Source organism: Varroa jacobsoni, unplaced genomic scaffold (assembly GCF_002532875.2).
Source record: "Varroa jacobsoni isolate VJ856 unplaced genomic scaffold, vjacob_1.0 scaffold_1021, whole genome shotgun sequence".
Taxonomy (NCBI): Eukaryota; Metazoa; Arthropoda; class Arachnida; order Mesostigmata; family Varroidae; genus Varroa; species Varroa jacobsoni.
The window spans coordinates 125,464-152,523 of NW_019213923.1; the positions used below are offsets into that span (position 1 = coordinate 125,464).

General features: G+C 45.4%; 2 long non-coding RNA genes across 2 annotated transcripts in view; both read right to left on the reverse strand.

The window, feature by feature from the left end:
- On the reverse strand, window positions 1–25,414 carry LOC111265886 (uncharacterized). The gene is made up of 3 exons (XR_002683739.2): window positions 24,820–25,414; window positions 5,893–6,161; window positions 1–1,459 (listed from the first exon to the last, which is right to left on the reverse strand). It is a non-coding gene; the product is annotated as an uncharacterized LOC111265886 (long non-coding RNA).
- The window catches only part of LOC111265887 (uncharacterized), an 87,827-nt gene that overhangs the window by 20,742 nt on the left and 40,025 nt on the right, over window positions 1–27,060 (reverse strand). The gene's annotated exons all lie outside the window — the stretch shown is intronic.

Consider the following 27,060-nt stretch of genomic DNA (forward strand, 5'->3'; position numbering starts at 1 on the left):
TAACTGAAAATTGGTAAAATCTTGTTCTCTCATTTCTGCTTTATTTGTCACGGCAGTGAAAACAGATGACAGACTTATCGCCAGCTGTTGTGATCCAGCGTTACAAACATTATATATAGTTCTAGTATATATATCACGTCCAGCTATTGTTGAGCTTCAATTGTTCTCACTTCTTTTGATTCGCCCGCCCCATCATCGCCTCCTCGTTTCTCCTCTCGTCTCGTACTCCTCGCCAATGTTGTCCTTGGTCGTTGTTTGCCGTATCCTGTTATCTGTGCCTGCGAACACGCACCGCTACGTTAATCACGTTTAAAATTATTAATTTTCCTACTCACGTCCCATTACAACTCGAGGCGACCATAACACAATAGCTTCTGTCTATAACTGCACCGGCTGATGTTGTTTTGCTGCTGCGGTAATGGTTCAGAGACGGAGCTACCGCTAGCCCCATCGCCTGCGGCCGGCTATAGTCATCCATGGTACGCTGCTAGTAGTGCTTTTGTCATCATCGCGCTTTCAAGGATTGGCGGATGGGTGGCATTTGTTTCCATCCCATCTAGTCCCGTTTCGTGTTATGGATACCGCTATCGGCAGCAGCGCGGTTGAAAGTTCAAGTAATGCCACAACAGCGCCGCAACAGTCGTTCCTCGAGCGTCGCGCGACGCATCCAGCATGGCCTGCTCCCGTCGCCTTCACCAGGAACCATCAAACACCAGTAGGCGGTGAGTATGGCCGTGCACCGGCAGCCATCGCCAGCAGCGGCCACAGCAGGACGTGAGTTTGGCAACAACAATGACAGCCATGACGGCAGCTGTCGGCATCGGTCGTGGTTATGGATGAGCGCTGCCAATTAGTAGTATTATCACTACGTCTAGGACGACGACTGGCACCGCTGGCAGGACGACCAGTGGTGGTGGACACACGGGGTGAGATCGGCGGGGCATCAGGGCGAACAAAACCCCCATTATTTCGGCACAGGGTTTAAGTAGTAGCAGCACTAGTTGGCGCGCACGTTGTGCACACGTGCGTACAGCAAGCATGAACCGAGAGCAAAAAGTAAAGATTATCCGCGGTTTAGTGTACAGCAAACAGCTACTCTCGCCTTTGCCGAGGTCGGGGGAACGGGGCGCTTGTCGACAGTAGAGACACGGTGCGCACCTCAGGTACTGTAGGCTGTGTTTCTATTGCGGTCGTAGCGTTGTAAGGTGCGGGCATTTAAGCTCATTCAATGAGCAGTGTTGTAGAGAGAGAGAGAGAGAGAGAAGGAACTGTGACGGCTATGCCGGTTGATTGCCGAACTGGGTGGTCGCGTAGACGACGATGATGATGGTCACCATTAAAAACAGTGAAGTATCAACATCGATTGGAGCAGAGCCTTGCTGAACGAATGTAAACCTCTTCTGAGTTTGTTTCGCATGCGAAAGCGTGGGGTAAATGGAGTTGAAGCCCTGATGAAACGCTAGCAAGGTCGGTAAAAAAAAAAAGCCAAAAATACCTGCGAGGTTGATTGAAGGTTATTCTGTCACTGAAACATGGTAAATGTGAATCAGATCATTTCTGGTTACTTTCCCAAACATTACTTCTAACATAATAGTTTCATATAAAGGATATATATTTTGTACTTCATAATATCATGACAAATTATTCATTTGCTAGTTCAAATCGATCCCTATGCAAATGTTCTGATTGTTTCGTGCCTGATTACATTAGCCTCTTAGCTTTTTAATTTTAAAAATAATGCTCTTTTTGCAACCTAGTTTAATCAAATTCATTCCGGCATCTCATCGAACGGAATTAAACGCATGATTGGCCTATCGTCCCTCCCTTCCTCCCTCCCTCCGGACCGTAATTCTCAGGCCAATTAGTATGTTCGCATAGAGGTCACCACCCGTGTTGAGTACTAGATATATGTTACATGTCGTGTCGTAACATCAAATAGGTTAGTTGTGGTATTATCATCGCTAGCTAGATAGGTCCTGCGTACCTATATGTATGAACTATAGATAAAAGCCATTTTTAAAGTAAAATGAGCATGCCGTAGGCTGCATCACGCTAGAGTAAGCAGAACCAGTCTGTTCAACGGCCTGAATTTCCTCAAATGAGAAGGCGCATATTGAAAAGTGCCCGCTTTACATACTGTCACTACTCCGACCAGCTTCAGCGCCAATGGTGACGATAGCAACAACAACAACAGGCGTCACAAATCCAGCTTTAGAGCTCCGGTCGTTAGAAACATACCTGGCTAGTGAGCTAGAGTGTCGGTAGCAAAGGCCAAAGAAAACTCATCTAGAGAGCTCATACGCACACAGACACATAAAGAGAGAAATAGCGAAAGAGCCTTAATGTCTCAATTAAAATTTCGCGCTCGCTTGCCTTCAATTACGTCTTCTGCTTACGTCTACGGCGCAGTAAACGTGTAACTGAAGACAGCTACGCGGTAAATTGTTACGAGTATGTGGAGTGCGGTGGAAAGGTCACGACGAATACAACGGAATAATGAATGTCATCATCCGTGTGACGGTTAATGTCGCATTGAAAAGTTTTTAACAGTTTGTCGATAGGCTACGAGAGGAAAATGGAGTGAGGGGTACGAGGAGACAAATAACAATGGAACTTGGATAGAGAGAAGGCGTTAACAACAGCAGAAGTGCCGTTACTTTTAAAGTTCTGTTTATATACCTATGCGTTCGTGCCTGTCGGCGTAGTGACGGTGTATAGCAGCGATCAAGCATGAGTCAGTGATAGTGAGTGTCAGGTTTAGGTACAGGAGATAGATAGTATCCAGAAATCTTATAGAGTGGTCAATGTTCGGAACGAAGTGATGGCTGCTGTACAATGGAATGCATAGTGCCTTATTCCGACTTTGGAAATATGATTTCTCGAAGTATTTTAGACCTTCGGCTTCAGCCTCGAGATGTTTCGTTAGCGCTTTCTAGTAAAGTATTGTATTTAAAATGTCACCTTTTTCAGATAGGTGATATATTAAACGCGCTACAGACGCAGTTCCGTTCTAGCTACTAGGTTTTTCTCTGATTTGGCTGGGCAGCATTTCTAGCTCTTTTTTCATTTGGCAACATTACAAATCGTCCGACATCCCGAGCAATTTTCTATAGTACACATTAAAAATGGCCAATAGGAAACGCGAACCACACCGTTAGTTAGTTAGTTAGGAGTGTTAATACTTCGAAAAGTGACGGTACGGAACAAGTGTTTTCCTTCAGGGTCAAATGTAATAAGGTTCATATCGCAAGCACACAACTTTCGTGCATTGACTGTCGTACCGGTAATGATTCCATCCGGTGAGATATGCTATCTTAATTTCGAATCAGATTCTATAATGTTCGAGTCGTGCACCCTAGCAAGAGCACCTCAGAGTTCTATCTTTCTATCTTGACAGAATGGCACACGGTCTTCGGCACGCAAAAACAGGCACCCCGAGCAACCTGGTTATTTAGCTAAGGTTCGATGCGGTACATCCGTCGCCTAGCCATCTTCAAGAGTGAGACTCTAAACGCAGCATTGGTAGGTAATACGCGCTCGAACAGCAATACCGACAGCATTAGAGCCACCATCAACAGCATATTTTAGCCCTGGCAGGGTGCTGATGCTACTCACTTCAATTTGCTGATGAAAGTGCACGCATCCACGGTGTCAGTCCAGCTGTCAGAAAATTTGCCTAATGTAATTTTCACTCTGAGCCCCCTTCTCGGTCTCATTATCGAAATCGTTGCTTTTTTGCTGCATTATCTCGTTCAACGGCATCGTATCTTGTTACGAGATCTTTTTCAGAAGGTCCGAGATGGAAAAATCGGTGAAGATGGGGTGTACCGAGTCTCTAACGCGCGGTCTGGCACCACAGCCAGAAAGATTAACTGAGTGCTGTCTGTTTTATTGTCGTAGGGCTGTTGTATTATACTGCTAGATTCGATGCTAAGTGACAGGCGGTCGGCATCTTGCTCATCTCTTCTACTTCAGGCTTTCACTGAGGCTCAGTCTCTCAACCATTGATAATCATTCATTACACACCACATGTATAGTAGAGATGATGATCTTGGAAGATAAGGACGTCGTCAGCCTTACGTACAAATGGCATGCAATCAGCGCGGCCATCATCATCATTACGAAGATGGGTTTTTCGTTGGTGCATGTACAATTATTGCATATAACTATTAGTACGAATCTGCATCTATCGGCTTCTCTCGGTGCCATTTTTTCAACAATACAACAAAGCACAGAGCGTAAAACGACCTGACAAACCCACTAATTGCGAGGCTCGCTACCGAATCGCTCTGTTGTTAAACTAAGCGGACAGTGTCAATTAAGAAGGAAAGCCGAGCGTGCGATTCAACGGTCTCAGGTAGATGTTCAGTGGATTTTGATTCTGCTAAATAGAACAAACTGAATTTTATCCAGCATCTTATCTCTATTTATAGCCCATTAGACTAATTTAATTATATGAATGCGTAGCCATACCCTACTCCTTCGTGGCTTATAGGTTTAACTTGGGTCTCTATATTTAGCGAAAACGATACGAATGCAGAATGTAATAATTATTATCATTTTCCTTCCCCTGCATTGCCACCTGTCCATCTGCTCGTCCGTCACTATTTACTCGCACATTAGCCAAAGGGATTTTGTCGATTTCCGTTGTTGCTGTTGTGGCCGATGTTGGTGATGCTGACGCTGTTTTGTTGTTAAATTCAATGCAATAGTTATCGCAGCAGCTCAGACGAGCCACCGCACCAGCCGGGTCCCTCAACCAGAGTCGTCTGCCCCCCCGCCCTCTCTCTCTCTCTCTCTCTCTCTCTCTCTCTCTCCCTACCTATCGATGTATCTCTCTCTACGCCTGTTTGTCTACCTTACAGCCCCGCAGTCGGGGATGTCCACATCCATCATCTCCATCCGTTCCGACAACTGAGAGGTGCCAATTGATCAAATTCTCATCATATGATGTGTTTCTTTCTTTCAAACGTTTCATTTCCTTCGTTTGCGTCCATCGTTCGCTAATGCTAGCATCAAGCCTCGAGCATCGAACAGCGCTGCCAGATGCCGGCGAACCAACTAGAGTCGCAGCTAGGACCGGCGAGTAACGAAGAGAGGTGCTCAGCCGTCGCAATAGCGATCACGGCGGTAAGAGGAACGGCGGGTAGGGACAGAGAGCCGCCCGTTGAGGATGCTGCTAATTGAAAATAGAGATATCAACAACGGATTGTAGCAATAACGACAACAGCAACGCCATACATATTCGTATCGAAAGGAGCAGGAGTGAGATCAAAAGCGGGACGAGTGCGTCAAAAATCATTATCGACTGGATTTGAGCTCGCTAGCTGGCGCCCACGTTGATTGACATTACAAGCCAATCGGTCTACGACAAGCGCCGAAAGGACCATAGGCGCCTGGACAAAATCTCTTTTCTTTTCTATCCAGAGAAGGGTTCTATGATGACTATTCATTTTCGCTAGCGACGACAGGCTACGACATAGATACGATATATGGAGAAAGAAAATGACGTTTACCTACCAGTATCATAGCAGTGAGTCGTAATAGCGTCGTTGGACGCCCTTTTGATTTCAATTGTTAGAATGCTGGATAAAAGTTATTCGGTGAAAACGAGGCAGTGAGTGTTAGAAGAAAAAGCAGAAGTTCAAATGAGCATGGTAGCGCCTGGAAGTTGCAAGCAAATTGAGGAATTACCAGTATCGAAAATCAACGCATAATGGCGTATGTAGACCCGCGTTCAGTTGCTAGTTCCTTTACAGAGTGATCGGTACGACACTCTACTAAATGGGATCGGTATGAAGGAACAAGGCGATATACAACAATGGATCGATTGCGTAATTATCTTTATAGATGTAGAAATATTTCTGCTAAAAAAGTGAAATGTTTACATACATATGGGAAAGAGGCAAAAGAATTTTTGCATAGGCATAGCTTTCGCTCGGGGCAACCTCAGCGGGATGTGGACGTCTCCGTGGCCATGACGACATCATGCTAAAATCTCTGGAGATGGACAAAAGGCGCTCGTGTTGTGTGCTAATCAAGAACTTGCTCGAATAGTACTTCCAGGAAGGTATGTTCCGGTTCCAAAGATCGAATGGGTTCGTGATGGCCTTCTGGTGATACGGGAGTATAATTGTTGGGCTGGTTGTTGGTGACAACACCTACGATGATTAAACACATCATGTTTGTTGAGTGCTCACACAACTATCATCCGCCTGTTTATCCGTGTATACCTACATATGTATGTATGTGTGTAAGTTATTTCATTGAGAAATTCGAAAATAGCAGGTTGCACCAGTTTCTATTTCCCTGCCAGTTTAAACATGTTCCGTGCCAACAAAACAAATTAGATGAGAAGCAAAAAATAAGGAAAGTGTGAACAATAAAGTTTCGAAAACGGTTGCGCTTGCCGAATCCACGCTCACAGAAGTACGCCTACGCGACAGCGTACTGACGCGTGCTTGCTCGTACTTGCGCCCGGCTAGAACGTTAGAAGTTGAAGCAATTTTTCATTTAGCTCGCGACTGCAATTCGCCGACAAACGTCTCTCTCACACACATTTTCGAACGAAATGAGCCTGGCGCGGACGTCTATTTGAGCTACGTCTAATCATCATAAAACGGACGCAATACACGCAGCAAACATAGTAAGTACCTAGCGGTATCTCGCTATAGTCTATATTACAAACTATATTCATTTCACGTCATCATTATTATCGATCGGTCGACGCTGACCGTTATACGGCTAGTAGCGATGTCAAGCCTGTCCAGCTGTTGTGTTTCTCTCTTCGTTACGGCCACTGCCAGAGAACGAGTGCCGGATCGACCAACCACGTGGTAATGTATCCATTCGGCTGTCGCTTCGTTGCCCATTGACGTTACCGCTGCTGCTCTTTTTAGATGTCATATGTCTGGCGTGGAGCGCAACGTACCTGGGCAGCAACACGTGGCTTCTTGTTGCCTACGTTCACAATAATATCAATAACTGGCGCGGATATCAATGGCCGCTGTTTCAGGCCTACCGATTCTCCTCCGCGACCGCGACCGCCACCGCCACGCAATACTTCTAGACGTTGCTACTCGTACCAGTTTGCGTGCAGCGTCCGTGTACGTACGCAGACCTGTGCGCATAGCTGTGCTGCCGGCCATGTGCGTGAAGGTACGTGAGAGCTAGTACGACATCGAAGCAGCCACAGACCTCGTTGTTAATATTGTTGCGGTCGTACGTTGACGCATGCGCTTGCGTGAATGTGATGAAGATGAACAGAGCTTCATCCGCTTTATAACGATATATATATAACGATATATATATATATATATATCGTTATAAATCATCGAACGTCTAACGTCGACGCGTCCAAAGACCGGTGGTATAATTAAAGCTACATGACGACTACACAGTGCTCATCATCGCAAGAGCTTTCACGATGCTCTTGTTGCTGCTATGGCCGGTTGCGCTGATCACCGTGATCGGTTCCTCATGACTACAATAGTGTAGCTGGTTAGTGGTTACTGATTATTGCCTCAGCCGTCGCTGCCGATTACGTATGATGCCGGCCATGATAATTACAATGATGTTCATGATGCTGTTTTTATTTCTCTTACGTTGTTGCTGCTGCTGATGGAACAGTTACACAGGCGAGAGCGAATCGAAGGCCAAGAACAGGTCGAGGAACGGCAACGATGGAGATTCATTGCCGCTATTAACGCACGTGAACTGAATTGAGACTGGCTTAACTCCGTTAGAGCGAAAGGACGATCCGTCAATTGCCGAAGGTTCGACGACTTGGACAGCAGCAGCAGCAGCCATGACGATACAACCTATTTTTGACATAACTGGGAGAGGTAAAAGCGGAAGAAACCAGAAAAGAAGCCGAGTAATATCTGAGATCGTCTAAGGAAGAGGTAGAAAGATTTTGCAGCCTGACGTGGGGGTGAAGTGTAGCCTGCTAAGTAAAACGCTTGAAAAAACGGTGAGGCACCCATGTGCTCATCGGCTGTAGACAAACGGACGCATGGGACGTCTGTGTTGATGCGGGCACACAGTCGCAACGTCATAGCCAGTGTAGCTGCGTTCCGAACGTCAGGTACGGCCACGAAATAATTGTGTGCATCTTAATGGTATATTAAACTGAAAAAAAGGAAAAACGTAGCTGGAGCAAAGCAATTCGTAAACGTCTGCTAGTTTTTACGGCACAGGCTGAGGCATAGATCAAGAGTGGCCACGCTGGTACATGCTGGCTCCTAGGCTAACAGTCGTACTGCTTGCGACTATGTACAAAAAGAAGAGGTGTCAACCGAAGATACTTTTCCTTGCCGAAATAATATGATCAGGTTGGGTAATGTTGATACGCTCATTTACTGTGCAGCAGATTCTCCTCTTTCCTTTTATTCCTGGCTCGCGTTGTATTTTTCAGGTTGTCATTTTTACATAATATTTATTAATATATACAGTATAACATGTATAGTATACACCTGATCCATAATGCAATTTTACGAAATTACGCAGCAGACAGATATGTCTGGGTACTTGTACTGCTGGCCAACGTTTCGCCTTCCCTTCGGAAAACAAATGAAAGCCACGCTGTAGTTTGCCGTTTTAACGTCGCTCACGTATTTATGTTCATATTACGTTTTATCTTATGTATTTGGCTTTTTTGTTCATCTTCTTCGTCGTCGTCGTCGTTGCTAACAATAGATTTCGTAATCGAAGCTTTTATATGCTCGCCTCTATCCATTACGAGCCAGCGGCAGCAAAAATCAGAATCTTGAGATCATTACGCGGACGAATACGATATCTTCCTTGCTCTCTTCGTTTTCTTTCCCTCTCAGAGAGACATTACTATGCTTATTAGAATTTTGAAATGATTACGACTTCAACGGCATCGGCGGCAACGACGAGCGAGCGACGCCAATGACTTTTCGTTCACGGCGCGACCAGCGCCAGCCGTTGAGGTTTCGTTTCAGAAACTTTGATGACTAAGTACGAATTTCTGTTGTTCGATGAATTTTGTTTACGACGATGCGATACAGCGACCGTGCTACTAGCTTCCTGCCGTTGTCAGTTCGGTCATTGCAGATTTCTGTAGCTGTGCTAGTGATGATGGTGCAGCTGAAACTGTTGCTATCGCCGCTGCTTTTGGCGGCGTAGTGAAAACCACGACGTCGCATAGTTTATGTTGCGGCGGCGGCCGTCCTGCTGCCGATGACAGGATCATTGAGCGAGCTGTTCCAGGATTCACTTGCTCGCCGCTGGCTTTTCCACCGCTCGAACACCTAAGCAACTACTGTAGCCATAGTGGTACTACTCGTAACGATAGCAACACCGATACGATATAGTGGCAGTGGAAATTGTGACGTTTCCGTATTTTTCAACTTTTTTTTTTTTTTCGGTTAATTCTCGCCAAACGCGCTCACCGTCAGTACCACGGACAATTGGCAGTGGCACATGGCTCGTAATAGCAGTATTACTGCCACTCGCAGCAGTTTCCTCTCGGCACAGTCGGTACCAGTGAGTCAGTAAACAACAAAATTATCACCGACAATAGCGAGCGTCGCCAGTAAAGCCAACATCGACAACAAAATCGGCATCGGTGAGTGACGCTAAAAACTTTTCGGTGCCACCAGCCACTCACTGCTGTCTTGTTTAAATTAGCCCTTTCTTAACAACTGGAATGACGTTCTTGCGGTTATTGCAGCAAAAATGGCCACAGCTGGTAGCGAGGCTGCTGTTGCTTCCGCCGCCACTTCGGGTACCGCGCTGAATTGCTTGCGCCATTGTTGTCGTCGTTGGTAGGTTCGTCCTCACGAACGAAAGACTTTACCGCCTCTGCAGCAGCAGTAGCATCGCCACCTGTTATTGCCGTCATTAGAAAACGTTTGGAAAATGTCGAGTTAACAATACGTACGTATCGTAAACAAAGGCTGTCCCTCCGCGCGTCGACCTGTCTGCTGGCTTTCCTTTGCTTGTTCTTGATCATCCATGACATCATATTAGCAAAGGGGTCATCAAGTTTCGCCGTTGCTGAGTTCCCTCCCTTTAGCATTGATTTATTGTAGGTGGAGCATTACATCAATATCGGCGCCAGCGGCGACTGCCGTAATGGCAGTAGCAAATGAGTTGTTAGATTAAGCGAGTGAATTCTTAGCCGCAGCAGTCGATTCAACCGTCGGCAGCAGCTGGCCAGATCGATCGCTTGCGTGGTCGATCCATCTGTCTTGCTGCCATGCCGTAGATAGTGATGGTCGCCGACGGTGTTGTTCAACTTAGACATTGATCTAAGTAAATTGCGGCTAGTATATGTACGTAAAATGACTCGTTAAATGTGCATTAACGAGGTGATTGAATAATATATAATGGCGGAGGTTTCTCTTCGCTGAATCGAGATGGATGGATGAATGGACGGATGGATGGATGGATGGATGGATGTCGACGGTGAATAGTCTTTTGAATACGGTCGGCGTATTGGGGTGGCAGCGGTCGTAGCGCACGATATTCGTTTTTCTTGTACGCAGGTACAGCAGCATCAGCATGAGGCAAAAACGCGCTAGGAACTAAGAGCGGCTGATTACAAGGGAGTTGTTAGCAGCAACGCTTAAGTTGAATACGTCGTCGTCGTCGTCGTCGCCGCCGCCGCCGCCGCCGCCGCCGTCTCCGTAATGATAGCAGCAGCAGCAACGACGAGGCAATCAATTCGCTAGTTGGTCGGTGCTTGCCTCCACCTCGCCGTTATGGATGGGACCTGGCAGAGTAGGGCTTCTTACACTATTAGTATTTCTACTATGATGATTATATGCAGCCAGCCGAAAATAGTCGTCGGAGCGGATAGGCGTTAGAACTGGGAAAAGCATTAATGGAACCCTATGTGTCTATAATGTAATGCCTATGCATAAGGCGTGACCTTGTGCTTGTGCGTATCGAAGCGTGCGTGTAAATTCGAATGCTTTTTCTATGGTCAAGACAATAAGGGTCACTTAACATAATCGGGTTTATTAGCTTTTTTGCTTCTTTGCCGCTTCTAAATTCAGAACGCTTGTTTTTCATCTATAGTATTACTCGCCTCTTTAGCGTCATCAAGTGAGAGCTGAGCCGACTATAATATCAAAATAAATATAGTATCAGCATTAATAGCAGAAGAGCTCAACTATCCTCAGACGAAGTTAATGAATAAAAGTTGGTTAGTGTGTTTACTTCCTATATTTTGTTCACGGGGCCGCGACCACCCTTATAGCACTGCAACTTATCGTCGTGGCTGCAATCACCGTTATAGCGGTCTCTGTTTTTTGAGTGTCGACTGAGCAAAGCTCAGAAGGTCCTCGCTTTCAGATAATCGTGTGAGGATCCGTCAGTAAGTGTAATGCGATGTGATGCCTGCCATAAACACCAGTACAAAACATAAATAATAACAAACCTATACGACAGCTGGTGATGTATATCTACAATGCATCAAGTTTCCCACGTGCATCCCAAGGCAACGATTACGGTTTTGTGAGACTAACAGTCTCACAGTGACTCACTCAATTATCAGTGAGAAATGAGTCAGGTCAATGTATCTGGGTTAACGAAGATTTTCAAGCGAATTTTGTTGTTTGCTTGCTCACACGTTGTTGAATTGGAGTTTCGCCGCCTGGAAACTATAGTTATGTCGAAGGGAGATTACTAAATTTCATATTGTTCGGGCGTACACATATGGGTTCATTCTATTCGCGGGTGTTTTGTAAACTGACACAGCTTTTGTTCTTTTTTTACCCGCGTTCAACTGCAGCCATATCGAAAACAGCATCATATCAAAAAAAAAAAAGACGCGCCTTGCCAAACATTACTGAAAAGCTTTTATAGCCCATGTTATGTAGTCTGTTACGCTTCACGGTGGCGGTTTTGATCGTGACGAACAAAGAGCCGAATGTACTTGTTTTAATTATTCAGCATCTCGTCACCCGACGCACCTCTTTATCACGTTACATATGTCGCAGGATGCTATGCAATCTCGTCCTTGTCATCACGCAACTGTCATTATTCAGCTGTGCTTTCAGTTTGCTGCTGTCGGCGTCGTTGTGGGTTTGTTTATATTTGTTGTTGTTACAGCTGGTATGCTCCAACGTGAATCATAAAGATTATAATTCTGTTGTCGCCTCATTGTTGTGTTTACTGTTGCCCTAGTCGCTGTCATTATCATCATCACTGTTGTTGTTATTGTCGCTTTGGCGTTTTTATGGAGCGAAGCGAGTGCACCGCCTCGTCAACTGTCTATCATTCTGAATTACTTCGGTCCGTCTGCTAGTGTTCCTGTTGCTAATGTTGTTGTTGCGTTGAGCTGAACTTACGGCTGGAGCCGACTGCAGCCTGCAACTGTGGAGTGCCTCATCAGACTGGTCTGCCGCCGACGAGATTCTTCATCATTTTCGGTTTGGGCTGCTACAGCTATCCCACTGAACGTTGACCGCTGCTGCTGCTGCTGCAGCCCCAGCAGCACTGCTACGCCACCGCGCGACCGCTCCTTCCATTACGACGTCTATCGTCGCCGCCGCCGTCGCCGTCGCCGTCGCCGTCATGACTGCCGTCGCTGTTAAAGTGGATAGACGACGTGCTGATGGGTATTTAGATTACATCGAGGCCCGTTTGTATCGATCTAGTGACTGCAGTCGCCGTTGCTATTCGTGGTGCCGAACAGCGAACCCAAATGAGCACATCGTAGTCGGTTGAATCCGCCAGCAGCAGCAGCAGCGATAGTAGAAACCCAAGCGACGGACTCATCGCGACCTCTGCAGGTCTTACAAGGCAATTAAAGCGTCACTCGTTTTTAAACGTTGCTACAGCAGCAGCAGCAGCAGCAGTGATGTCGCTGCGTTGCTATTTTGACGTCACTGTTGTTAGCACTGCTGTCGTTGACGAACCGCTGCTTGGCTTGTTTCATTCGTCGCTAGAGTGAGCGGCTGCGGCCGGCCTGTCGCGGGTTTTGATCTCTGAGCATCACTGAGAGAAAAAGGGAGGGAGGAGCGAGCGCTGATTAAAGGGAGAGTGATTTAATGGGACAGGCAGAGAGCAGCGCGCTAGAAATGCGAGGAGAAACAGGAGATTAGAACTGGCGCCACGACAGTCAACGTCGTGCAGCAACAGCTGCCGCTGCTGTTCTGCTTCCAATAAACACGAGAGCCGCGATGGCGCGGCTCTCCGGCAAAGGAGACGTCAGGACGACGAGAATTTACGAATATCAAACCGTCAAAATGGTTGATGAAGCTGTACTTTTTATTGACGAGCACGAGCAGCTAAGCTGTTGGTGTCACTATCCTCTCCTACACCCCCCCCCGCCCCGCCCCGCCCCGCCCTGCAGTATCTTGCAGATGTCTGGTACACTAACGGGGCTCCTTCGGTTGTACTGACGTGGATGAGGGCTGAAAACCAACAAGAATTATATGCTAATACCTAAACTATATGGGGTGTGGTCAACGATCGGTTATGAAGAACCTTGTGTACAGTTTTGAGGTGGCTGTTGCAGTTAACTCAGATAGTATTGTTACGCTTGTTCGGCACTTTTTGGCGTTGCTTCATTGTTATCGAAATCATAAGAAGGCCACAGATCATATGCAAAGGCCCCCTCCACAGTTTGCTACAGCTGTCCGATTCGCCTGTCTCTGCCAGCGAGAACGTTCGTAAACGTATTAGTAGCATTGTATCTACTCGGTTTTGTCCGTACTGGCGCGTTGTATGACTTTGTGTACTCTGGCCGTGGCCGGGTGTGTATACGTGTACGTCTGTGTGTGTGTGTGTGTGTGTGCCACTAGTGGCGTTTATTTGAAATGTAAATTTAATTGATTTGCGTGAGGCGAAAAAATGCTCTGACATCCACCCCAACGGGTGGTCCCAACGGATGACAGCGGATCAACATAGAGACGACGGAGAATGGTGCGTGGATATTCGTCCGTCGAAGTAAGAACGATAGAGAAAGCATAGGCGACGAACGACCATCAGTCCCTCCGCCAGCACGGCGACCACGCGGTCTGACAGCATCAGCAATAGCAGCGGCCCTGCAATGTTTTCTGTCGCGGTTGAGACCGCTGCTGCCAATAAAGTGATGTGGAGGTATGTATCTCCTCTGGGTCGGGTAATGGTGCGGCCGCATTACCAATACCGCCATCAACGGCTTCGCTACTTTAGCATCTACCACCGTACCAGTCGCTTTGGTGTGCTTGTTGTGCGCTACTGCTGCTGCTGCTGCTGCTGCTGCTGCTGCTGCTTGAGGATGTTGGAAAAATGAAAATTTTCGGTATTCTTGACTTTGATGCGGCAGCTAAAAATAGTAACGGCGATGCAGGTTCGACTCGTCCGTCAAGTTTAGTAGTGGTTTAATTAAATGGGAAAGGCTGCCTGCTTTCTAGCCATATATAATAGATAGATAGCTATCGCGAAGGAGCTGACTGATCCGTAGGAGCAAAGACGTAGAGCAGGCGCTAACGCCAGCATACATACAGACGCAGCCATATCTAGGCAGTAGGGAACGGTGGTTAACATAGCGCTTCATAGGCGGAGTTTAGCAATCAGATGGACATGCGGTCACATAGACCGTCGCCTTCGTAGCTGTCGCTACGCGCTGCAGACACGACGATTCTACGACTATTGACACATGGTTTTAATGTGACACTGCTGACGTGGTATTGAAAACGTTGCAGTAATAAACAGTTTTTCGTCAGGGCCTAGTGGGCCATACCGCCTGCTAGTGAACAGGCGTCTAGCTGCATTTATCTGGAGTATGTGAAGTGACCAACCCAGTTAACCAACTAAGAACTAACAGAAGTCTTACTATAAAGAGAGTAGACCCGACATCTAAGCACCGGTGAGATACGTATCTCTTGTTCAGTGCTACGGCATGGACACAACAAGTTTCAGTCAAGGAACTCACATGTACGCCTCTGTACTCACATGAGTGACTACAGAGCCGTCACATTGATTACTAGTGATATAGAAAAATACAACTCATACAACTGCCATATACGAACACGACAGGTGAAGTTTGAGGAAGATTCTTGCGACGCGCCGTACGGCAATCGTTATGTATATTTATGATCGCTCATGACATCTTGTGTGGAAATAATATTACGGTAAATTATAGTATAGAACATAATGGAGATCATAACATAGTATACGAAGGCGATCACAATGAATCGATCAGCCTAGTGAGCTCAATGACAGAGACAGCACTAATTAACCGTGAGTCCGGATAGGAGAACAGTCTTCAGAACGCGACGGTTTCCTTGTTATTTGACAAGACGCTTGCTTCATTGTCTTAGCATAACATAAGCTTTTCATAGTGAGATATACATAATATCGTCGTTAAGTAACGCCACGAAGATAAAGAAACTGTTGTAAACTGTAAATTCGTCAAAATATAACCTATCTAATTAGTGCTGCCCGATGGACGTTTATCTGCTACGCAAGGGGTTTACCCTTAGATTTTCGCAGGTCGCTCGTTTCAAGCGCCCCCGACTGGAAGAGGTCAGTGGCCACAGAGAAAGGATTCATATCAACTACACGTGTACGATGAAACCGTGCACGAAATTATGGTCAATTTTTTTTTTATCATAATCATATTCCGAAGCCTTAAATACCAAACGTATAATCATGGTAATATACATTTCTGCTGTTGTTCCACGCAGTGAAGAAGCACTACAGTTCAAGACCATACATACACACCCATACGCGTGGAAAGCAGTAAACGACAACCAGCGGGGCCCGATTGATTCACTAAAGTCTTATCACTTATCACAAAGCGTAGCATAGATCTTCCTCAAGAGAGAAATCATCATCATCATCGTCGTCGTCGGTTCCCAAGACGAAGCAGATGATAGGCAAACGTCATCGCGATGTAACGGACGCTTCCTATTTGCAAATTATTGAATTATGAGCTGTTGATAGCGGCAACATGACACAGAAGTTTCCATGTACGGCAACAGTGGCGATGCTCAGTGCGGGCTGCTCGGTGATAACCCGTGTGATAGAGACCGTTCGTTTTATCATAAAATTCGACTTTTATAAGTTTACATTTTACTCGCCCTGTTACTTGCCTCTTCTTAGTGCGTTCTGAGCATTTTGGTATATAATAATAATAATAATAATACGATTTTCTAGATCGTATTGGTGCTAATGATGCTAGGTAATCATTTGAAGATCGGTTATTCCACTTTTTTTAAATAGATTTTACTTATAATGGCATGGCATGGCATAACATTATTTGTACGTCTGTAATCCATTCGTCACCAATCTATTTTCGGCTGTGTGCTTCATCCCCGTTCTTAAGTTCGGCTAACTAAAGTTACTAACTGTTCCATTGACACAACGGTTGCGTATTTCTTAGAAGACTCAGGTGGGTGAAAATGGCTCAAGCTGAATACATATATGTATATGGAATAAAGTTAGCGGAAATCGCAATTTTTCTATCTCAGCTCTATGTAGCAATAGATAGAAAGTTCTGAACATATTCAAAGAACAATTTGCCATGTGTAATATTACCATTCAGCGCTTGCTGAACGCTACGGTTTTCTAGCCTTCAATTAGTTGTACCAACTTCTCAGCACCTTAAACATTCGCAGCCATAAAACATTGCAACCCGCGCCCTATCACAGGCAAATGGCAATGTTACCAATGCGTTCACACTAGTTGCTAGCTAGACTCTTTCTGCCACTGGCTGAAGTCTCTCTCCTTCAATTAGGATGTGGCTGGTCGTCTTGGCCAATATTTTTTTGTCAACATCTCCCTAAGCTTTGACCTCGGTGACGGTAGCCATGATGGTTTCGTTTGATCTCATCGTGGCGTTGTGGCAGAATGATTCTGTTTTGCGCAACAGCAGACTATGGGTTCGAAGCACACAACACCTGTCTTGGAGGCGAATGGCTTGTTTTTCATTAATTTGTCTAACAATGTTTCTAAGTACGTAGGCTTGAGATGCAAGCAACACTGTCTAGCCAACCTCAACCGATTGGCGTTGCTGCCGCCGTCGCCAAGTGAACTATGGCCACCGACAGGAAGGAATGAGATGGCATGAAATGCTGGGTAGAGCAACAGCAGCATCGGCACAGCAACTGCCGCTGTGGCGTCGGCGACCGCACGCATGCAATACTTACTGCTGTCGCCATTTCTCCCGAGCGGTATTGGCAGCCAGAGGCCAGCGCAGCGTAACCGCATTACTTTTACCCTAAGGGGCCGTAAGGGCGGAGGGACCGTCGCGCCACAACTGAATAAGAAACGTTTGTTTCCCATGTATGCTCATAACAACTGTTGCTGACGCTGTCACAACTACAAATCCCGCTGCCGTGACCGAACAATACAGCCGCAGGTCTTCCTACGGCTGTGGTTGAAGCGCCAGCAGCGTCGTTATCCCTGTCGATGCCGGATAGTCAGTATTTGTTGTGTCTTCTTCGTCGTTGTTGTAAGATGAAATTCCTTTAATTACTTTCATTGTGCCGCCTCTTATGCCGACGAGATATCGCAGCTGTCGTTACTACGAATAAGGACAGCGACACAGAAAGTGAGAGTAGTTTGCATCACAATGGTCAGATGACTCGGCCTGCAGATAACAGTTCAATAACAGCCAAACAACAATGCGCTCAGTTTGGCCATTTATCTATTGAAGTATTTTCTATGATGTTCTATTGTAGAGTTAGCCGGCTACCTAAATTTTGCTCTCGAAAGCACGCGTGGCGCCTGAGATAGCATTGTTCCTTTTTTCTGGACATAAAATTTACTTGAATGTGAGGAAATGGTCCGACCGCGAACTACAAAACGCTCCTACCGTCAAGCTAACTTAAGGTTATCTCAAACAAAGAGGTCAATAGCGATTAAGATACGCCACGTCTCAAATACCCACAAAGTATAAAATTTTGAGTGCAAAGAAGCCTTCGACGCCGCTTGGAGCAATTTCTGAACGCTGGTTTAGGGACTAACTGGTAAGAATAAGCTTTCAAATCTACGACAAATTACTCACCATAAGATCTATGTTAAACCATAAGAATACGTTAAATCCTGTCGACACCCTCGACGACCTCACCTCGAGCGGTACTAGTGACACGAAGGTTGTGAGTTCCCTGAGCGAGGGACACGTAAGCAATCTAGAATTGCTAATTTTCTTCTGAACAAAAGTAAACGAGGGACATTTGCTACAGCCAGAGTTTGAATTCGTTCAGAGGTAAGTATACGATGGAATTGGTCGACGTATTTTTCAAAAAACAATAGCCATCATAATAATACTAATCATCAAAGCGTTTATGTCTGTTTTCCTGCGAGACAGTCATCACAAATTGAATCAACCTCAGTAATGCGGCTTTTGTCTAAAATAAAACAAGATTTTACAGCAGTAACTTACTTATACTTTTCAAGTCTTCGATAGATAGTTGCATTTGAGTCCTTGAACTTGAAACCCTGGGAATCTTAGGAAAGATTAGGGCCTAAGAAGGTGTAGTTCGAAATCCAAGGTTCGTAACCTACGAATGTTAATACGATAAATAGCAACGATCATAATCTTAATAGTACCAACCACGATAGTAGAAGGAACCGCAGACGCTGTTCGAAGATAGCGTGCCAATAGATTGAATACAATATTAGAGAAGACAATGCGAGCAATCAGTGCTCTACAGGGACACTAGTAGAATTATAGGGAGCTACCACATTAGCTTAGGGGGTAACGTATTTCTGTGCTCAGCTTAGTGACACGCTGTGGTCTGGGTTCGAACCCGGTAAAATGCGTAACGGCGACACCGTACGTAAAGCTCTCGAAATATCGAGAGAACTATCACATACTTAGCAGCACTATTATATGGTGATCGAAGTCATTACGCTTCTCAGTTTTACGTGCTCGGCGTTGTTAGAGCACCGTAACTTTTGCTGTGGCTCTCTGTGCATACTTCTGTCAGTGCTACTTGGCCGTTGGCGAGCGGCCGGTGTCATTACCCTGTTGTGCCGTTATTTGGTCTCTCTTTGTCTGTTTGGATTAGTGGCTGGCTGTTAGCTCGGGCGCCCCATCGGTGAACTGGGTGTCACGACTAAGGCCCAGCTAATGGACAGCCGCTGAATTAAACTGATACGGGGAATATTGCTTATTCATCTACTGACACAGTTGTGACTGCGGTCATAATCGATAATATTGTCATAAGTTAATTATTGAATTGGTTATAGCCACTGTGGGCTGGGCTATATGCATGCCTACCTATGAACATATAAGACCGCTGAAGCATGCGGACTCACTTAGATATTAAGCTAGAAGTTAAAGATCCTACTTAGAAAATGATAAAACATTCAGTTAATTAAGGGAAGGACGTTGGTGGACGGTTCGTAGCATGACCTTTGCTATCGCTGGCATACGGCAGTATTCAATCAGTAACTAAAGACTAAGCCAAATCGAATTTTGCTGTTGGTTATAAATTTTCTAAATAACCACTATCTACATAGTTACTTTCAAATCTTACAAGCGTGATTCCAAATTGCTGTTTCTTCGTGAAGCACATCCTGCCACGCGTGTGTGTGTGTGCCTATGTGTGTATAAAAAATTACATGCTTATAAGATTCATTATTTCACGGCATTGTCCATACGTAGGGAGCTGACGGCGACGTTAACGATGTGCTGCCCCTCTACGGGGAAATGGTTTATGTCGCCTTTAGAATCGTTGTCAATTCGAAGAGTGAATGTTATCAGCTAACGCGGCGTTGCAAATTGCCCCCTAAGTATTTATTTTGCCTTCTTTAGATTCTGGTTGAGGTTAATTTGTTTAGCATATGATAATGCACTGAGAATATACATAGTTGAATGTATTCTGTTATATTATATGTACATCGGCCATGATTACTTTGCTTTGAGTACCTAGCGATCAGAAGAATAACGACGTCAATCGCAAATGGCTAAACGTAACGCAGAGAGCCCATCATTGACGAAGTGGTCTATGCAGGATGATCAGCTGTTTTCAGGAAATCCCTGATATTTTTAGCTAATTCGACGACCACCGTATAAGGAGATGTCCGATACTCCGGTACTCAAATTGTTGGACTTACTCAAGGAATAGATCAAACGTTGGCAAGGTTTGAAAACCCTTCACTCATATGCTTGCAGAGAGTCTGTGGTAAAGATGAACAGCAGATTAGGTCTCGGATATATTATGGAACGTTTGAACGATGGAATAGTTTTTGATAGTATCAGGATAAATTGTGTTTAGCTAGGCAGGCTGGTAAAGGGTAAAAACCCTGACTGTACAGGAAGGATGTACGTATCAGGATTAGTTACCAGAGTTATCTATTAAGGCTGCTGGATCATTTTTGGCAAAAATCATTTTAGCCGTCACCACTGGAAATCTAGAAGATTGAACACAAACTTTAGCTTTCTGCTTGAGAAAGTGTATGGGTCTGTGTGTGTTACAATGTTGGTGATTCGAAAAAAAATATGCTAACTTTAATGCAGTTGGCTAATCTTCCGCTTGGCCACGTATCGGAGCATTGCTCTGGCGATTGTTAAATAACAACGCATAGTAATCTACAATAAGAAATGTTCTATGTTCTTATTTATAAGACAGTCTACAGCCTACCTCTTGTCTATGGGTACTTCGAGGAGAACTTCTGTTTTACTAATGGCGAACATCTAGATACGTTTCTAACGTAACTAAGTTGTGATTGCCATGACAACTTCCTGTTGTCGGCGACAAGGGCTTACGAAACGGCCAACTCAATATTGAATATGCGCGGATGGAACAATTCTTAGCGTCGTTCTGCGTGTAAGTCTCTCATCGTGGAACATCCTCACCAATGAATATAATGGCTGGATGGCTGATCAAAAGCGACCCGCAATCCCTAGCTCAAAGTCGTCTTGAACAATTACTTTATATTCATAGAAAGTGCCAATACGGCCGGCTTAACAAATCACCTGAAGTCCTTTAAACATTTATTGATATACGCTAAGCGATGACTGCCTCATCTAAGACAAACGCAATTGACAAAATGTCTTTTTCCAAATAATGGACGGAATACATGGCGTAGTCCCATTAGCCGTCTGTAACACGCAACGTTGATGTACGCAAATGTTCACCGATATAAAGCGACAGGCCTTAGGGAAACTGCATACCAGCCCTTGTATCGTGGATACTAGTCATGTGATTAGAAAGAAGACAAGCCCGAAATGCTTGTTACGAAAAAACCGCAAATTAATTTCTTTCACTACTACAAAAACTAGTTCTGCCCAGTAGGATTGGCTAGATGAGCCCAGAGCGCGCAGGGACAACAGGGGCGAAAGGACGTAGAGAATGAAAAAGAGCTGTCTTTCTTGCTCTGGAAGCGGCGCAGATTCAACTGCTGCAGTGACGAGCGCCGGGGGTGTAGAGGCATTAGATCGTTAGCAGAATTAATGTTGGACATTCATATAACCGTCACCGTAAGTCGTCGTTCCCAACGCGAGCCTCCACAAAGCCAGCGGCCGCCACAACTTTGTAGCCGCCGACCGCTAACACTGATGTTATAGGCTAAGCGGCAGACGGCGCTGTGATAATGCTTCTAGTACGAGTGGCCAGTCACCGTTGTGTGCCTTTGTCCGCATGCGTACGTATGTGTTTAGAGTGGTTGGGCGCGAGGAGCGAAACGCGCGTTAGAACTGCAGCACCAGTAGCATCACTCTCCGCGTTTTTCGTCGTTGTCTTCTTTACATTTGCCGCAGGCCATTAGAGGTATTGCCACTGCCGCTGCTGTGGTCGTTTGTTGGCCGGTCTTCGGCTTCCGCTTTACACTCGCGACAGCCGTCGCTAACTCATATCCATGTAGCAACCAGGAAAACCATAGGCGTAGCACGTCCCATGCCATTGCTATTACTTCTGATGATTCCGTTGGTACACGCCCGCGCGCTGCACAGTTAAGAATAAGAAATAGGAAGAAGAGTCAGGATCATAGAAAGCGATAAACATAGAGCGACACAAATCTTGCTGGCGCGTTGTACCTTTATTGCTCGATCCCCTGCCGCTCGTTCCTTTAGCAGGCCCAGCAGTCTAGGCCTATAACCTCTACATAGATATATTCCTGTCCATAGTCAAACGTTCTGGAGAGGTTCGCTAAGGAAGGAAAAGCCGGCGGCGGACAGAATCGAACAAACAGCTGAGAGAGTTAGTGTGAGATCGAAACAGAGCAAACTAATGAGCGAATGAACAAGAGACATAGCCAGGATCATCGTCAGCGGTCGTCGGTCACACTTAACGAGAAACATCTGCCGGTTCACTCCGGCCAGTCGGCCGTCAGCCAGTTAGCTATCCAGCTAACCACCGTTCGAGATAAACAGGAGGAGCACTAAATGGTGTATCAGCGGTGCCATTCAGCGATACAGTGGATACTGCTCTCTGCTTGCTGTCGAACGAAGAAAGACAGCACTTGAGATTGACTTCGGCGGCGGAGGCGGCGGCGGCATCGGCCGTCCAAATGCCGCTGGTCATTAGCTGCTTTGCTTCATCTTCTTTGCCTTTAACCCTCTCACTTGCTCTCTGCTTGTGTCCCCTCCCTCCCTCTCTCTCTCTCTCGGTCTAATTCTTAATCAGTGTGACTATTCTTCTGACCTTTAACATTCGACTATCCACGTTGCCTCTGTGTGTATGTGCCCCTAACGTTCTCTGATTTCCATTGATCCTTCTGCGTTTTCGCTCTTTTGTTTTCCCTCACTTCTCTCCCCGTAGAGCACAGCCTCCGTATAGAGTTTAGCTGGGCTGAGTCGAGTTCAGCTGGGCTAGTTAGTTGCCTGCCTGCCTGCCTGGCATAGTAGCTATAAATCTATAACGATCTTTCCTTCCATTTCTTTCTCTCCAGCTACTGCTACTGTGACGAGCAGTGTGACGATCACAACCACAATGACGACGTCGCCATAGATTTACCTTAGGCTGTGGCAGAGCCTAATGTCATACTCGAGCACAGCTATTACTGTTATAGAGCAATGACTCGGGCAGGATTTGACCGAGGACAGACTAAAACGTGCCTGTCTGTCTGACAAGTGGGCAACCTTTTGAAACGCGTTGCTGGTCAGCCTTGTTATAATAGCGTGTTCCTATTCCGTCCTGGTGCCACCACCACTGCTACTGATAGTACGATTGATGTCGTTTTCACAAAGGCGTCATTATCGTTAATAGTAGACTGGCTAAGTAATAGTGAAATGATACTGTGGAAAAGTGGCGCACAATTCCCTGTTCTTTTTTTCGCTCTCAGATAGATAGAAAGCAAAGCAACGAATAAACCGCTAATCACGTGCGATAGAGGATCGCTATTGACTGACTACCTTTGACTAGTCCATCGGCTCGTACAGTCGAAAAATCACTCACCTCTTTATTTTTGGACCAACTAACAGCAGGATCGTCAGAGCTTGGTGAGGTAAGCCGGTCAGTCGCCAATGGCATACGTCTAACTAGATTTGCGTCCGGATCAAATCTGTGTTTGAGCTACAGACCGCATAGGGATGAGCACGAGATATTCCCATTGCTAAATCTCAATAATAGTTTGAGGATTTCATTTTGTTTGTTGTTTTTTCGTTGTTGCTTTTTGCCCTGTTGTCTGTAGATCTCGCATTGCTTTACATGTCAATTACAATGTTACGAAAGGCTTAATTAATAGTCAGCATGATGTAGAAGTTGCAGAAGCACGCCCTGTCGATCAAAAATAGTCACTCAAACGACTTTGCTGGTAGGTAGAAGGAACAAACTGGCCAATTCGTTCTTCTAGTGCTTTGATAGAGTCGACGTTGGAAGACAGTTATTAAATTCGTGTATATGTAGAGGCAGATTGCAGATTCCTATCGATAAATAGGCTTCCTATCTAGGCCAGTTTCACGAGTCGCGCCTCTACCTAAATACCTCTAGGTAATCAGCATCGAAGTTCGCTTTGTTGCCATCTAAATTGTACCATTATTGTTGCTATTAAAATCGGAGTCGCTTTAGCTTGAGCCGAAACGGAGCATCGCCGCCGTTAGCCGCCTTGCGGTCGCATACGGTGACAACGACAATGCCGGCACCGGAGAACATTGCGACTCCACCCTCAATTCTGGCGCAACGAAGCGATTAGCTAACGAGTTGTTTCTTCAACAGCCCGCTACAAACATAATACTGCCATGATTTTACTAGAACTACCGGTACAAGCTCTTCTTCTGTGTGTCCTTTAAGATGTGGCCATGATTGTGATGCTGGTGAAGCTGATGGCGTCGACAACGAAAACCTAAAGCGACCGAATTTGAAAATAGCGTTAAAGAACAGTGTTGTGGCTGTGATGGTCGCAAGCGCCATCATTTTTCATCAGCATTTATCGGTTAGCCGATTAGCTTCTCATGCTACTGGAGTTATTCTACCGCTGCCGCTGTGACGGCTTTCTAGCAGCGGAGCAAACAGACGGAAAAATGGACAGACCAACGACGTTGGTCAGACGACCGACTGACCGGCCAAGCAAGCGGAAGCCTACGAGGCAAGCCGCTGCCATGACAGGCTGGGTTTGGTTTGATATTGGCTGAATTCTGCAATAGAAAAACTAGCCAGTTTAGTGAACGACTCAGTGATCGGCGCCGGTGGCAGCGCCTATCTGGATCGTCTGAAGTCTGCGTAATCTTCGAGATGAAACGATGATGTCTGAGCGAGTGCGGCTCGACGTTCTTATCGTGTCTGAGCTATTATACAATTGAACGACAATGGCACGAACGCAATAACAACGACACCGATGAACTTAGACGGCTGCTATTTAACTGCTCTTGCTGGTAAGTGCGGAGCAGTCATTCGGAAGCTTCTAGCAGCGCTATGCTGCTGATAGAAGTAGCTTAATTAACAAGAAAGAAAAGCCGTCACGTACCTGTCAGATGGAGTACTCATAGACTGAAGCGGGCGGATGGGTAGTGACGTTCAATTAATCGGTTATGATCATCCGGCACCGGGATAACAAACGGAGAGACACCATTTTGTGGATGGCCAATCTATTAAGGAGGAGGACCACTGTTGAATCTGTCAGGTGCATAGAGATGAGGCTGGCGTTGAATGTGACTGCTGACAGAACCCAGGGTAGCGATTACTGATTCAGTATATGCATTTTATTTGGGAATCAGGCAAATAAGGCATAAGCTATATGAAGCTCCTTCTTATAAGCTCCACAACGTTTCCGAGCTTCCCGTAGTGTCGCATCATGATGTATTTCTATTTTATAGTGATTAGTTTCTTCCTTTTTCTTTCTCTCTCTCTCTCTCTCTCTCTATACTTCGACCAGCATTTGGTAGATGTTGCCTTTCGAAATCGCTGACAGTTTTTAAGGAACACATAAATATATCCAGTAGCTTAGTAGCTCGAATAGTATAAGACCAAACGATAGACAATTAGTAGTTTTCAAAATGTTTACATAACCGCGCGGTTTTTTGATTGCTTTGATGATCTAACAAGTTTTACATTATATATGTACAAATATTTATTTTGGCCGACCGTTTATAGCAAATTATATAGAAAAACGACGGGCAGCTAGTATTTTCGCAGCTATAGACGAGCGACTCTTTTGACCATGCGAACAATATCGGCTGAAAGCGAAAATATCAACATGGGCAATTTCTACGGCTCTACAAGATGATCATTTATATAGTGCCTTACGGCCGTTATAATTAGATACCTTCAGCCGTCGATTAATCGTTCCACGTGTAGTTACATAGTATCAAAGAAGACAGTTCTAACGACTATATATATAGCTGCAACGGCTGTTTGTATCGTATCTCATGAGTGAGTGAGTTTATGTTTGACTGCACGTTCGCTCGCGCACCAGAACGACACCAAAAACCTTATCGAGACACAGTTAGTTTAATGTTTCTCGGATCAGTCGGCTAGAGCAAAAAAAAAAGCTGAATTATGGGGGAAAATACATTTAGATTTGTCTTGCAAGTACGGATGATAACTAAAAATCACGGACGACTTTTAGATTTAACAAGACAGGACGGGTCAACAGGCGGGCTCTCGGAACATGCATGAGGTCGTACCAGTTGCCAGGTCACGGAATTGATTGATTGATTGATGAATTGATAGGCAAAGTTAAGGATAGCCAAAAGAAAAAGCGTTAAAATTAAACTGCACTTGGAAACACAGTCGTCGAATGGGTTATTATCTAAACGTCTATGATATATTGGGCTGTTATAAGCAGATCTGGTAGACTTAAGGGGATATAATACGCTCCTTTATTTTTTACTTGTTTCTCCCGCGCTCCGGACAGCCATATATCAACCACTTGCGTTCCCGTATGTAGTTTTCTTATTTATGGCTCGAAGTGAATCGGTAGTGGAATGTGCTTATTCATCAATTGCCCCTTTTAGAGTATGGAAAGCTTCGTAATCATACGGACTTAGATTAGGATGATAAGCGAGTTGAAGACCACATTGGATATTCCTTTGCTCAATCCAGGAAGCAATTGAGGTATTGCGATGAGGACTGGTGTCGTCATCACATAACCGGACCGCATGCTTTCGATCACGGTGCCAACGGTTGATGAGTTCCTTGAAGAATACGCGATAGCCGACTGCATTCGTTGTTTCATCTTCTGCAAGTTCCTCGAGGCAGTAGCCGCCCCTGATGTCCATTGTAAGTACTGCCATCACTGTACGTCCGAACCTACTTGACACTTCGAAGTAGACTTTTTTCCAAAGCGACACCATTCTCTCGGGTAATCCCTCTCCGGTTAACGGCGGAGACCGAACGATGCTTCGCTTATAGCGAGTGTACGCTTAAGGCAGGTTTTTTGCTCATTAAAGTGTTCCAAATTGCGCGTGCAGGGGACCCAGTTTTTACTCAGTTTTCAAATTTTCAGTGTTTGAATTATAATTGTGCAATCCGCTCTATATGAGATTCCGGTTTCGGCCGTCGGAGCCCTTAAGCTTTAAGCTCTGCTTTCGTGAAAAGCGTCTTCAATTGTGGCTATGGGTTCTTGTCCTTCAGGTTCCAACATCTGGTAATTCCCCCGCTGTTCTTCGACTCCTCAATCTGCATTGTTGAAACGTATGCGTCGTTCACGTACTATGCTTTTGCTTAAAGCTCCGTTACCCAATGTCTCCATAAATTTTCGATGAGC